The 14,702-nt window shown below is 37.0% G+C and overlaps 1 long non-coding RNA gene across 1 annotated transcript; it reads right to left on the reverse strand.

Annotated features, from left to right (window-relative positions):
* Nucleotides 1–221: 221 nt before the first annotated feature.
* LOC105059741 (uncharacterized) lies at nt 222–14,384 on the reverse strand. Its single transcript, XR_003798388.2, has 3 exons — nt 14,016–14,384; nt 8,736–11,110; nt 222–607 (listed from the first exon to the last, which is right to left on the reverse strand). It is a non-coding gene; the product is annotated as an uncharacterized lncRNA (long non-coding RNA).
* Between the last annotated feature and the right edge of the window lie 318 nt (nt 14,385–14,702).

Below are 14,702 nucleotides of genomic sequence, written 5' to 3' on the forward strand. Positions count from 1 at the left end.
GGCCTAAAAAAATCCATCAGACTGTAATTTGAGGTGAAATTATATATATAAGATGAATAATGGGTGATAAGTGGCGACACCACTTTTACAATTTGACAATAAGGTCAAGACCTCATAAAGAGAATGAGAAAAAAAGCTCTATCAAGGCTGAAAGACTGGGTGGCTCCACAAGAATTAAAAACACAACACGCAAACAGAGTTTACAAAGAACTCTCTGACAATTGGAAAAGGCCTTAGTTTCCAACTGAATTAAGCAGAATGAAATGTCAAGGAAGAGATGGTCAAGTAACCATAAACATAAGAAGCTTTGTCTCGCATCAAGAGATAAAAAACTCCCAAAAGTATTAGTTTTGATATATTAACTGACTCCCTGACAGTAATCCATGAAACATTAACCAAGATAACTAGTTGTTGTTGCCTGACACATCATCTTGTGGCTCAACACCTTCATCAACTTTAGGCCTGGTGTTCCTAAGCATAGTGTTTTCATAGATCAAAGTTGAAATCTTTTCTTCTAACTTCCAAATTTTGTCGTGCAGCACTTCCGGTCGTTCAAATAGATCTTCTTTCTCTGGCTTGCTGAGCAGAAACTCTGTTCCTAAGCAGCCTTTAAAAAAAAAAAAAAAGGAGGGAGAGAAATAAATTAAATAAACAAAGGAAGCATCAAACAAACTAATCAAACAACTAGACATTGTTCACCAGCTGAGCTCTAACATGCTAATATAATAACTCGCATGATAGCATCAGACATGATCAGAATAGCAAACAAGTAACGGATGGCTTGAAAAGCATTTTTAAAAATAATATATATGTCTAAGCAATTTACTCATCCAGCCAATAAGCAGGCCTGGGGAATGGAGAACTTTTAAAAGCATGTTCATCATTAATAAGATGGTTATGTTAGAAAGAAAAGATAATAGTCAGCCAAAAATTTTAATTTATTATGGGAAGACAGATCCTAAGGACCTTTAATAGGCCATTCTCTTAGTAACAACTTTTGAAAATCTCCTAGGCATATCCAGTTATCCACTTGAGAGAATGCCTTTCATGATTCTACAGATATCATCCATGCATCATAGTAGACTTTACTTAGTGATGTATAGTTTCTATAGTATCACCACGTGCACAAACATCAGTTATGTTGCTATTTTTGTCCCAATCAACAATCACAACATCTCAAAAATGACTATATACTAATCATGTCACACCCCTAATCCGAGATCATAAATTAGGAGTCATGCAACCGCTGCATACTCGTAGGAAACTCTCTCCACAAGCATGCAAGACATCTCATCATGATATAATAAAACAAACAACAAAATAATAATCCATTAAATAAATCCAAAATTTAAATAACTAAAATTTAAACTTTAATGTCTCACAAAATTTCATTAATATTCAAGATCTTAGATTAGACTTTAAGAAATCCTAATTTAGAATAAAAAAATAAAATTACTTCTAATCAATCTCCCAAATTATATTCCTGTGCCACAATTCTTAGGATTTGTAAAAACAATAAGATATAGAATAATGAGCTAAAAAAGCCCAGCAAGCAATAAATATTTCAACTAGATTAATCGGACAACAAATTAAATAATCATTTATAGAAAATAAGTATATAGAATCCATCAATTCAAATGCAAAACCAGATATGCAGCATTATCAAAATACTATGCATGCTAAATTCAATTTTTTTCCCAAAATTCAAAATTTCTATTCATGAATCAAAATTCTTTCACAACATCAAGTTTATGTTGTCAGCCATGAGCTATGACCATATTTTTCTATGGTAAGATCATAATATATGCATCTTCTTATAGTGTAACGTGCATCATCTTACGGCAATGTCCTTTAAGACTGCATATCTACTTGCAGTATGCTGCGCATCTTCTTGCAACATAAACCTTAAGGACTAATCAAATGCTAATGTATTGCCCCAATTAGTGGAGCCCTTAGTATAGTCAAACTGAAAGTCCAAATCAATCATGTAGTTTATATTTCAGTTCCATAAAAATATATAGAAACATGAGTATTGAAATCAATCAAATAAGATAAATACTTCCAATAATACATCATCATACAATTCCAAAATAAAATATATTCGATAAGAAAATACAGTTCATCAAATCCATCATCATGAATAGTTCAAAAGTTATTAATATAATAATTTTATAATTTGCTAATATTCTAATAAAAGTGAAACATTACTTATCTTGTGAGCCAAAACAAATTACAGATCCAAATAATCCCGAAATCCCTCTCACTAATATTTAAAATTATATTTTCATCAAAATTTCATCATGATTAATTTAAGAATAAAAATTTGAAGTTCCGACACCCTCACGGGGCTGGCCAAGCGATAGCACCCGACATTCTGGATAGTTTGATCTAGAGCATCCAATTGATCAACTACAAATCAAAAGTTATGCTAAGATGCTAGGATGATCGTGAGATATAGCGATATCTAACCTAATCGGGACAGAAATCGATACACTACCTAATAACCATGAATCAGGACCCCCTTCACGGGATCGATCAAAATTATTGAGAGAAAGTCATACTATAAGATCTAGAAATCTTAGTAGAGAGAAAAACTAGAGGGAGAAAGGAGAGAAGAATAGAAGAGAGAGAAACTCTCTCTCTTTTCTTTGCTTTGTCCTTTCTTTCTTTTCTTCTCTTTTTTTCCTTGTCTTCTTGGTGAAACAGGAGCCTCATGTTCGCCTTTTTTCATAAAACAAGGGAGCCCTTGGTTGGCATGGCTGTGGCCGGCGATGCTAGCCATGGCACCATAGTTGGAGGTCACCCAACAAGCAGTCCAAAAAATCAAAGAATATGCCAAAAAAAAGGAAAAAATAAGAAAAAACAGATTTTTGAAGAAAATCTAGTGATAGCCAGCCAGAATCCATGGTTTAACGTTAATGAAAGTGTAGATTTTGAAACCTTACCCAGCTTGCGATGGTGTTTTTGACCGTGACAGTGGCAGACGGTGCATGGGCGAAAACTCCAACGAACTCTAGCAAGCTCCCTATCCAAGCTCCTATATTTGGTGTGGGATCAAAGGGGAAGGTGAGGGGTCCTTAAACCAAACAGAAGGAAGCCAAAATTTCTATCGACATCAGCTTCCCTATAGCGAAATCGGATAGGAGACTCCCATCAAGAGTCTGCCTTGTTCACTGCATGTGTAGTGCACGTGTCAAATTTTTTTTCTTTCTTCCAGTTTTGGGCCTAAACCATACTTCTAGGCCAATCAAATGGGCTAGGCCCAATTCAAAAAAATTAAAAAAAAAAGATTGGGTGTTGCATTCTCCACCATAAAAAAATTCTTTCTTGAAATTTTCTTACCGAAGTCTTCAAAAATTTAGAATTATTGCCTATTAATTGCTCTAATCAACTTTAAAATAATTCAAACCTTTAAACTTCTGCTACGCATTCTGATTCAAACCCACAGACACACCTATGTCAAATCTAGATTTCTAAGTTATCCACGATCAACATAAATTAATATTCTAATATCCCTAGTGTCTACCCACCTACACTCATTTTATATCTAATTCTATTTGTTAGAATATATCCACTTATGCTCTAATACCATTTTAATTGTCACACCCTCGATCCAAGATCGCAAGCCAGGGATCACAACAACCACCTCATACCCATAGGATACTCTCCACACAAGCATGCAAGCCATCTCATTACAATATCATAAGGCAAATGGCCAAAAAAAATAAATTAATCCAAAATTTAAATAACTAAAAATAAAACTTTGATGCCTCACAAAATTTCTATAATATTCAAGGTCTTAATCAAACTTTAAGAAATCTGAATCTAGAATGGCGAAAAATCAAACTAAGTCTACTAGCTCTCCTGAAACATATTCTAGTGCCACTTTAGTTCTCAAGATTTGTAAAAATAATACGCTAAGAAATAATGAGCTAAACAATTTAGCAAGCAATGAAACTTCAACTAAATTAATTAGGCAATAAATTAAGTAATTATTTCTATAAAATAAGCATATAAAATCCATCAGTTCAAATCCAAATCCAAATATTCGGCTTACCAAAACGTTGTGCATACTAAATTCAATTCTTTATCAAAATTCAAAATTTTCTATTCATGAATCGAAATTCTTTCAAAACATCAAGTTCATCTCATTAGCCATGAGTTATGACCATATTTTTTTCTATGGCATGATCATAATATTGTACATCATCTTGCGGTGTGCTATGCCATCTTATGACAATGTCTTTCAGGACCACACATCTACTTGCAATATACTGCATATTTTTTTCCGATATAAACCTACAAAAATAATCAAGTGCCAACACATTAGCCTCCATTGGCATGATCCTTAACATAGTCAGACTGAGAGTCTAGATCAATCATATGATTCATATTTCAGTTTGATAAAAATACATAAAATCATGCAGTATTGAAATCAATCAAATAAGATCAATACTTTTGATAATACATCATCATACTATTCCAAAATAAAATATATTCAATAATCAAATACCATTCATCCAATTCATGCACCACGAAATTCATGCATCATGAATAATACGATTCAAAAGTTATTAATATAATAAATTTATAATTTGTCAATAAATCTAAAACAAATGAAGCATTACTTATTCTGCAAGCAAAATCGAACTACAAATCCAATTAATTCCAAAAATCCCTCTCAAAGCTTAATATTTCAAAATTATATTTTCAGCAAAATTTCACCATGCTAATTTTAAGAATAAAAATCTGAAGTTTCGACACCTCCATAGGCTAACCAAGCGATAGCATCTGACATCCCGATAAGTTCGATCTAGGACATCTAGCTGATCAACTATAAATAAAAAATTATGCTAAGATATAATTGATGTTGAAATCTAACAGTGCCCGATCTAGTCATGGTAGGACCAATATGCTATCCAACAGCCAGGAATCAAAACCTCCTTCATCAAGATCGAACAAAATCATTAAAAGCAGGCCTTTCTCTAAGATCTAGAAAACCCTATTAGAGAGAGAAACTAGAGAAAGTAAGGAAAGAGAGAGAAAAGAGAGAAGAAGAAAGGAGAGAGAAACTCCTCTTTTCTTTTTCTTTTCTTCTTGCTTTATTTCTTTCTTTTCTTCTCCTCTTTTTTTCTATTGTTTCTTGGTGAAATAAAGGACATATGCTCCCTTTTTTCCCAGAACAAGGATGACTCTTGGCTAGCATACCTGTGGCTGGCAATGTTGCCTATGGGGGGCAATGGAGGGTCACCCAATAGGCAATTGGTGACGATGATTGGTGCTGGAAATCAAAAAACAACAAAAAAAGAGAACCAAAGGCTCGGGTTTTCAAAGAAAATCTGATAATAACCAACCAGAATTTATGGTTTAAGGGTTAAGGAGGGTGTGGAGGAGGATAAATCAAAGGATCTTAGAACCTTACCTGGCCTCCAATAGTGTGTTTGGCTGCAATGTTGGTGGATGGATGAAAACTCGAATTACTTCAGTGAATTTTGGCAAGCTCCCCATCCAAGCTCCTGTCTTTGTGTGGGGGTGGGAGGGTCCTTAAATAGAATGGAAGGAAGGCCGAAATCCCTCTCGGCATCGGCTTCCCTCCGATAAAATCAAGAAGGAGACTTCCATCGAGAGTCTACCTTCTTCACTGCACGTGCAATGCACATGCCAAAACATTCTTTCATATCTTCCGATTTTGGGCCTAAACAATACTGCTAGGTAGGTCAAATGGACTGAACGTAGTTCAAAGAATAGGCTAGGTGTTACATATCAATTTTTATAAATTATGAATACAAACTCCATGGGTTTTTGTAATATTAATTATAATTGTTGGACTTTCTCAAAACATTCTATTAAGGAAATATGTTATTTTAAATTAGTAATACTTGAAATAGGACTAATAGAGACAATTAGCCTCTACCCTTCATACATTATTGATTGGCTCGATGGTGGAGACACACCTCTCATCACACATTAGTACAACATTATTAAGGTGCTCGCCTGGGCGCTCAGGTGAGGCGCCCTTGGTTGAAAGCACCTCAGCCTCCTCCAAGTGAGGCGTCTTCAGCCAAGCGAGCGCCTTTGTCGCTTAGGCGCTCGCCTGGAGCGAGGCGCAAGGCGCTTGTCTTTGGTGCCCAATTAAAATTGCTTTTATTCTCCTGAATGTTCAGCTTCCAATTTAACAATTGTAATTCACTTCAATTTGAAATTACAGCTATGGATAATAGATAAATCCTTTAAAAGAGCAAAAAAGAAGGATACTTAAGTAATTTACTAAAAGAAATTAAGAGATGAATAGGTTTTAAAAAAAGAGATTAAAGAGTCATAACTACATGCATCCTATACGCCTATACCCCTTCAACTTTCCTACACTTTGGACGGCTGGAGCAGTTTTCTTCCCTCCATTGAGTTGATAGCACCCAAGCAAAAAGAAAGTATGAATTTTGTTCTCTTTTTCACCCTCTTTTCACAATTTATTTTCTCTTCTCCTTCTCCTAATCTCCTCTCTTTCACCTTCTCTGTTCGTCTCTGTTTTTTATTCAATAAAACAGAGCATGTTTGTATTTGTCTTCAATAAAATAGTTCACAAAGTAGGTCAGCAGTGCACTAGTTTTACAATGAGAAAAAGAGATTAAGAACGTAGAGAATGGCCTATTTGATGATGGAGGAGATGATCATTATAACAACTTAGGCATAGAATCTGATGAAGATTTTTAGAATAGAATAATAGGCTGCCCTGTGTAAGCAATGGAGAAAATAAAAAACTCAAAAAAATTTTAGGTTGTGCTTGGTAGCTGGCAATCTATCCAGATTGCTGGTAATTTAATGTGGTAATCTGGATTACTGCATTTGGTATGCTTTTTGGGTGGTAATCCAGATTGCCTCATGGATTGCCTTGGGGAGGGGTGGCTATCCAGATTATCATTTTTTTGGCAATGTTACAATAAAAATTTTGGACAAAATTATCTCTAAAAAAAATCTCATAAAACCCATTGTCCAACCCTCCCCCCCACGCCCCTCCACGTGCGCCCCTGGCTCGTGGCTCCTCTATCTCCCTTTGCCTGTCCGCGGTTCCTCTGCCCTTAACCCCCACCACCCCCCCGTGGCTCCTTCATGCCCGTCCCCACCACCTCCACGGCTCCCCAACCCCAGTGCTTGCGATTTTCCACACCCCTCGGCCTATACTTCTTTGCGCCACCACCACACCTACATCACTCCCATTACTTCTCACCAAAAAAAAAAAAAGAACACCAGGGCAAAATTATTGGGGATATTTTGAAAATTTATTTCACATTATCGATAATCTAATTATCATACCAAACATGTCAATCAAAATTTTCAGTAATTTTACTGCAACATTACTTGTGTGTATCAAATACAGTAATCGACATTACTAGCAATTTAATGTTGGCAACTATCTTAAAGGCAATCCACATTACCTTCTAAGATTGCTCGGCAATGCACCAAATGCAACCTTAGTCTTTTGGGTGTGGTGTTTAGACAAAAAATCTGATGAAGACTTTTAATTTTGGATTAAATCATTAGAACAATAGGCTGTAATGAAGACTTTTAGTTTTAGAATAGACTATATTTATTTTTTATATTTCTTATTTTTTTCCTAAAAAAATAATGCCTGACTTTAATCAAGCGCTCGCTTTTTCAGCGCCTAGCGCCTCAAGTGCTATATAGGATCTAGTGCCTTGAGGGTGCCTGGCGCTCTTAACACCCTTGCATTAGTAGATGCAAGCCCCAAAGAATGCAGACATGCATGTTTGTGTATTCAGGGTGCATCCTTTGAAGGTCATCAAATGAGAAAAGCTGGTACTGCATATTATTGATGAGGCCTCAATGATCTCTGAAATATTTAAGGTACCAAAGGCACTTGCTTTAGACAAGCTAAGAAAAACAAAAGAGGATGTTTCACAGGTAATTGCTAAACTAAGACTTAAAGAAGTTATTGTTCTTGATGAGTGTGAGTTTTACAACTGATTTTAGCTAAAGGGGACTCTTCTCCCAGTGTGAAAGCATTCATTAGGTTGTCCAAGTTATGCTAATGTATTGAGTTGATCATAAGTTCCTTATTGTGTAGGGATACTTTTCTTTTTTATCTAGCTCAAGTTTTGGCTTTGAACAATAGGATCAGGAGTCTAGCCTATAGAACGAGTGCCTAGTATTGCAATTGTTGTCTGCAAGATTTTAAAGCTTGAGATTTTTTCCAGCCATTCATTAAGAATCCAATGGATACCAAAGAGACAATAAGGATTTTATTCTTCAAAGAAAAGATGGTAATCTTCTGATGCTATCATATACTCCTAGAAGACAGAAGAACAAAAGGAAGGATGTAGTTAAATATTAAGTGGATAAAGAAGAGGGGAAAATAATTGATTAATCATCTTATTGCCTTGAAACATTTTAAAACATGATAGCAAGACTCCCTTTTTTTTTTGGGGAGGGGCGGGGGGTGTTGGCCAAGAGAGGGAGGGGGAGTATCTCTCTGATTTGCTCGAGGTTTTCGTTGGAAGATTCTCTAATTTTATATGCTTATCGGCCATTTCTGCTGGGTTACAACCAAATGAAATACCATATGTATTTACGAATTCTTTCGCAGTCGTTGTTTGGCTTTCCTGAAACCTATTTGCACATCAAAAGATAGTTTCAATCCACGAATCATATGATCATGCATCTCATTTAACAACAGATTTAAAGTAAGCGTTAGAGGAGGGAGGAGGAAGAGTACTCACGGTCCATCGGATTCCGGCCCTCGCCCACCCCCCCCCCCCCCCGCCGCCGGTGTTCTACTAGATCTCCATGGCCGCCTCCGACGCCCCGCCCTCCCAAGCTGCTGGGGCCCAACTCCACGTCCGGAACCATGAACACTTTCTCGTCACTACCCTCAACACGACGAAGAAGAGAAGAGCTTTAAAAGATGAAATCACAAGCACCCAGAAACCCTAACCTAACCCTAAGGGGAAAGATGAGAGGCGTGGACCTGGCTTGGCCTTCTACGCAGTGGAGGGTGGGCATTCCTCTAGGATGAAGCGGAGGCGGCGGCGTCGGGGAGCGACATCTAGGGGCGGGATTAGGGGAAGAGGGCGAAGGCGAGGGGGCTGAAGGGGAGGGAAATAGGGTTTGGGAAGGAGAATGGGGGCAAAGCAGAAACGCGGTTTCTTTGGGCACGCGTTCGAGGCTCCGTCAAAAGGATGGAGAGAAGAGAAGACACCGGTGAGAGGGAAAGGAGCCACATTGGCGCGTACAGAGCGACTTTCATTATCGTTCAAATTAAATTTATTGCTGGCCTCTCTCTGCAAGGCTTTTTTTTTTTTTTTTCTTTGCAATTTATTCTGGGAATGCTGTCAACGGGATAATTATTTTTTCACTCTGCATATTAAATTCTAATTATTACTAATCCCAATTTTACAAGCTTATTGGAATAGACCTTGCAACTTGTGGAATTGTGAGATCCTAAGAGAACCATTTATCATCTATGGACATATATATCATGAGTTTGTCATAGAAACTGCAGATATTTACAATCTTGAGTAAAATGTGTGGAATAATGTTGCCGTCAAAAATTAGTCTAACTAGGCTGGAGAGCTGGTTGGTATGCTGGAGAGCTTGACGAGATGGTTTAAGAATTCAGAAAGCTAGTCGGAGATTTAGTAGTGGTTTGGAAGATGGATGGAGATCTAGTAGTGATTTGGAAAATGGATGATAATGGTTGGATCTTTGCTCGAATGTTGGGGGTGGTCCCGAAACACCAAAGTTAAGAGAAATCCATTTGTCAAAGGATTTCGATGAAGAACTATCCGATGCTTAAGTCAAATCACCCTCCAAGAAATAGGAGAAGTTCTAATTGGAAGGCAAGGAGAGAATAAGTGAGAGAGAAAGAGAGTTCAAAGCGTTCAGGAGAGTTCCATCATATGGAGACTTCACTCAGTCTAGAACTATTAGAGACTCATCTTAACTCCACTCAACTTCACTTGGAACTCATTTGGAGGATCCCCCTGGAGTGCTTTATACAAACAAGGCCCAGAGCTTGCTACAATGGAATCTTGGGATGTGCAAGGGCTCTTGTTGGGGATAACCGCTCATACATCCAAAAGATATTGCTGTATCTTACAGTTATGGAGGCCATTCTATAGCTATGGGGTAGCTGTAACCTAATGACAGGAGATTCAGGCATCTCCATTGACCTTTGAAGTGAATACATAGTGAAAACTGGTTGGCCAAGATAAGAAATTCGTGCAGGCTCATGACAGGTTATGATTGATCAATTCTGCCATATCGGTTATAGTTGATTCTAAAGTATATCATTTGCCTCCTACTTTCAAGACCAAGGTGCCTTGACAGTTTGGACCAAGAAAGTAAAAATGCTAATGAGGATGACTAGCCTGATATTACAAACCTGAGCTACAGATTTAAGCCATGAAGCTGTGAGTCAAGCTGTGAAGCTAGACTATGAAGCAAAGCTATGGAGCTGCATCGCTTCAGCTGTCTTTTTGAATCTACATAGGAAGTTTCTAGACATTGCATTTATGAGAGAAATGCTAGCATCTATACTTCTCAAAATGACATCATGAGTGGTGGAACTTGTGATACAATGATTGGATACTTAGCTGCTTGCGATCCTAATGACATTTAAGAGCTGAATGGCTAGCTGGCATGTGCCTGATGATCGAACCACTAGTTTTGAATGGCTATGTCAATCTAAGCCTTTCGAGGCCTTATATAAGGTTCGGAGCATATGCTTTTCTCCACTTTTGGCTTTCTGCTCATCAATGCCAGAGAAAGAAAGTGCATCATGTCCTTTGCCATTGCTGTCTACCTTCGTCACTTGCCCTTAGTGTGTCTCTTGGTTCCCATTGAAGCCCCACAATTGTTGTAGGTTTTTGGTAGATTCCTGGTTCCTTGGTCTCCTGTTTTGGCCTTCTTTGATTCTTCTATTCCTTCCCTTCTTTGTCCTTTCTTTCCAATGGAGACTCCTAAGAAAAGGTCCATGAATAAGGAGATAGCCAGCTAGGGATATCTTGACCAAGCCTCCATGGGGTCAGGTGAGGCTCTGTCCGAGGTTGCTTTAGGCTCGGATGCTGAGGAAGGCATCCTGGTAGAAGAAAACCTGCAAGAATTCAAACGAGTGGAGCATTATTTTCTTTGGCAATTTAACCATCCACTTACCTTGCAGAAATAAAGTTTGAGCTCAATGAGATCATTCCTAAGGCGTCTATTGCCTAGATGTAGCAACCCAAGAGAGAGGGGATGAATTGGGTTCTTTTAAAATTTAAAGCAATAATGTGCTCTAATTACGATCGGTGAGAGCTAATGAGATGAATGTAGTGGAATAAGGCAGTAGTAATATAAAAATGCAAAGCAAATAAGCAAGGAAGAGATGTGTAAGCATAAACACAAGCAAGTATAGTGGTTCAGTCTCAAACCCTATACCTATGCCCACAAGAGCTCCTATTTGGGAATTGCACTATAATCTCAAAGATTATAATTTGATTATTTAATTCAAGCTCACAATCAACTCAGTTGATTTTATATGGGCTCACTAACCAAAATTTTTTCAACTAAGTCTCTGAGGCTTAGTCAATACAACCGTCCAATTTCAAGTTTGGACCTGCTACTCCCACAAGTTTCTATCCTAGAAACTTGCAAAGAAAAATAAAGAGTATAAAAAGGAATGGAATTAAGTGAGCTGCTACCTAAGAAAATAAACTCATTGTAGCTTGATTGAAGTCAAAGTAAATTGCCCTTTAATGCTTTGACTTCTTCAGTTAATTGAGAGGCTTGGATGATTGTTGGGAATTTACTAAAGGTTGCTCACAATAAATGCATTTAATTCCTCTTAAAGAATTAAATATGCTCTTGAATGATGGCTTGAATGCTCTGTGCTTTTACTCTCTTTTTTCTACTTCTTAATTTAATTTCTTATATTTTATAACTTCAATTTTTTTTTCTCTCTTTGATACAAAGTGATGCAATCATTTTTTACAGTCTTACAACCCATAACATTGAATAATAGCCGAACAAATCTCATAAAATCCATAACCATGACACTTAACAATGCGAAAAGGAAGCTCAGCACATATGATAAATATTGCAAGAATTGTTTTTGTTTTCTTCTTCATTGAATTTAAAAGACTTCAATAGATCTTTTGCACTTGGTACTATGAACAATTGATTAATTAGATTCTTTTGATGCTTCTTGCAAATATTTTTAAGATGATTCTTCAGAGGACTTATTTTTCCTTTGGTACTACCATTTAATACTTTTTTACAATGTTTAGATGTAGCTATTGATCCATCATTTTTTTTCCTTGATAAAGTGATTCCATACCCTAGGCCTTTTTTTAGAATCTTTATCACAATCAAATTTAGTAATATCTTCGTTTTGATCATTCTCATCCCTTATATGTTCAATGGTTTCATTTTCATTCATTTTTGAATGGCACATTAGTAAAAAAATCTACCCAAATAACAATATAAATTACTAAAAACAAAATCAATATTTGTAAAGGCAAGTATGTTAATGGGCATTTACCAGTTATAAACAGAAGTTAGAAGTACCATGGTAATGCTGAACAAAAGAAATGCGCCAACAGGATTCACCAGGGCAAAAAGAAACTTCAGTTCAACTTAAAAGATTGAATCACATCTTTTGTGTTGGGGAACTTTCATAAAAGATCTTGCACTCTTGCCATACTACTAGGATTGCGAAGGGGCTTCCAATTTTGTTTACTAAGAAAAAAAAAAAAAACGGAGAGACTCCCAACTTCCATTTTACCATATAAAGCATTATCAAAATAGTGGTGCGGCCATTAGGGGTATTTGTACTAAAAAGAGGTAGCAGTAGACAGAGCTCTTAGAGATGAAAACAATAAAATTAAGGAGGAGATTGTTGATTTGTGTTTTTCTACGTACTGGTACTACACAAGTTGCCAGACCATCAAGCCATTGACGAAGAACGAAGACCTGGGTTCTCATAACAAAAAGCTTCAGAAAGTTGTATGCAATTGTCTAACAGTCTTAGAGATTTGTAGAGCTTATATTGGGATAGTTCAGAAACAACTAGAGTTCATATAACATTTAGTTCAAGAAGGATGTTCCAGTGTTGAAAGTTGTAACTACTCATCCTACCTTAAAACAGACAGTTCTAGCAACAAATTTATATCCAGGTCAGATAAAATAAGTAGAGATTAGAGCTGAGGCAAATATTGTCAAAGTTAGTTGATGATCAGAGGATTTATATTTTTCTTATTTAATGGAGTACTAAAGGTTAGTCTGGAACAAGGTTTTCCACTTCAATGATTCTCAATGCCATTAAAATTGTTCGTTATCAGTATATCAAAAGATCATTTTGTTTTAACTTTTAATTTCTTGAAGCTAGATTTAGATTGGATTTATTTGGCCTTTTTTTTTTGACCCAGGAGACAAAGTTTAAAACCAAGAAGGCATCTACAGTACAAAATCTAACCATACAAGGATGTGATATGATTAAAAATTCATTGAGAACAAGAGATAGAAATAAACAAGCATTATTAACAATTCAATATTCAGAACTTCTTTAAAAAAGGGAACGAACAAAGAAGTGCTAATATTCAGAAACAAGGGCTCGTTCAAAAGTTTCGGACATTATTCGATTGTATGGACATGCATATTCACCGACAGCCTATCCACTATGGTATGTCAGAGTGGAAATAAAGAAAAAAAAAATTAAAAAGAACGAATCTCTAGATGCAGCCACAATCTAATTCTGTCAAAGAATGTCTGGACGTCAAAAGGAGACTGGATCTCTCCAACTCACTATCATTAAGCTCTAAGCTTACTTAAAAGACTGATTCATCTACATTTATCTTGTCCTAACATTAATATTTTCTCTTAACAAAGTTATCTTCTGGGAAAAAAGGTTCAACCTAAAACCGTCAAAGACCTAAAGCATCTTGAAATAATTAGCATCTAAGACCTCCTCTGGAAACAAAGATGAAAGAGAGTTGGAAGATTGGAGAGAGAGATCATGATACCTCAAGGAACGACTGACTAGGGCTGAGGAACAACGACCAGTGAATGGTGATGATGGACAAGGATGACCTTCAGGAAACACCAACAACTACAACAAATGAATGCCGATGAGGGACTACCGGTTCGACTTTGGAGTGGCCGACCAGTGTTCGATAATGGAGGCAGAAAAGAGAACTTCAAAAGCTAGAAATATAGGCGGCTAGGCTTTGCCCCAATTAGAGGAAAAGAAGATGAAAAGTCTCTAGGGGCGACAGCAGTCTCATCCTTGGTTGGGGTGGACTTGCGGATTGCTCAGACGGAAGACGCCATTCGGATGTTTTTGGAATTTCTGTAGTGCAGCACTGGAGGTGTCCAGACTAGGATGGCAAGGTTTGTGTAACAACTTTATCTTCAACTCTAGACGGTCTTCGATGAGGATGATCTTTAAGAGAGCCTCAGTCATGATAGTAGAGATCATTGATGTGATGATCAAGTCTTCGGAGATCTAGATCTCTCTCGTATAGCAACCTATAAGGTGTTCATATCTTGAGAGCCCTCTCCTCCAATGTATCTAAAAGTCAACTTCGATAGGAGTGTTAGAGGCAAGTATGGTAGAGCTGGTTTTGTCATTCGAGGATCTTTTGTGGTGGTTGGGGGACATCATCTTTGAGAACTCTAAGTCCCTAATGCAGAACTCCGTGCTATTTGGG

Source organism: Elaeis guineensis, chromosome 10, assembly GCF_000442705.2.
Source record: "Elaeis guineensis isolate ETL-2024a chromosome 10, EG11, whole genome shotgun sequence".
Taxonomy (NCBI): Eukaryota; Viridiplantae; Streptophyta; class Magnoliopsida; order Arecales; family Arecaceae; genus Elaeis; species Elaeis guineensis.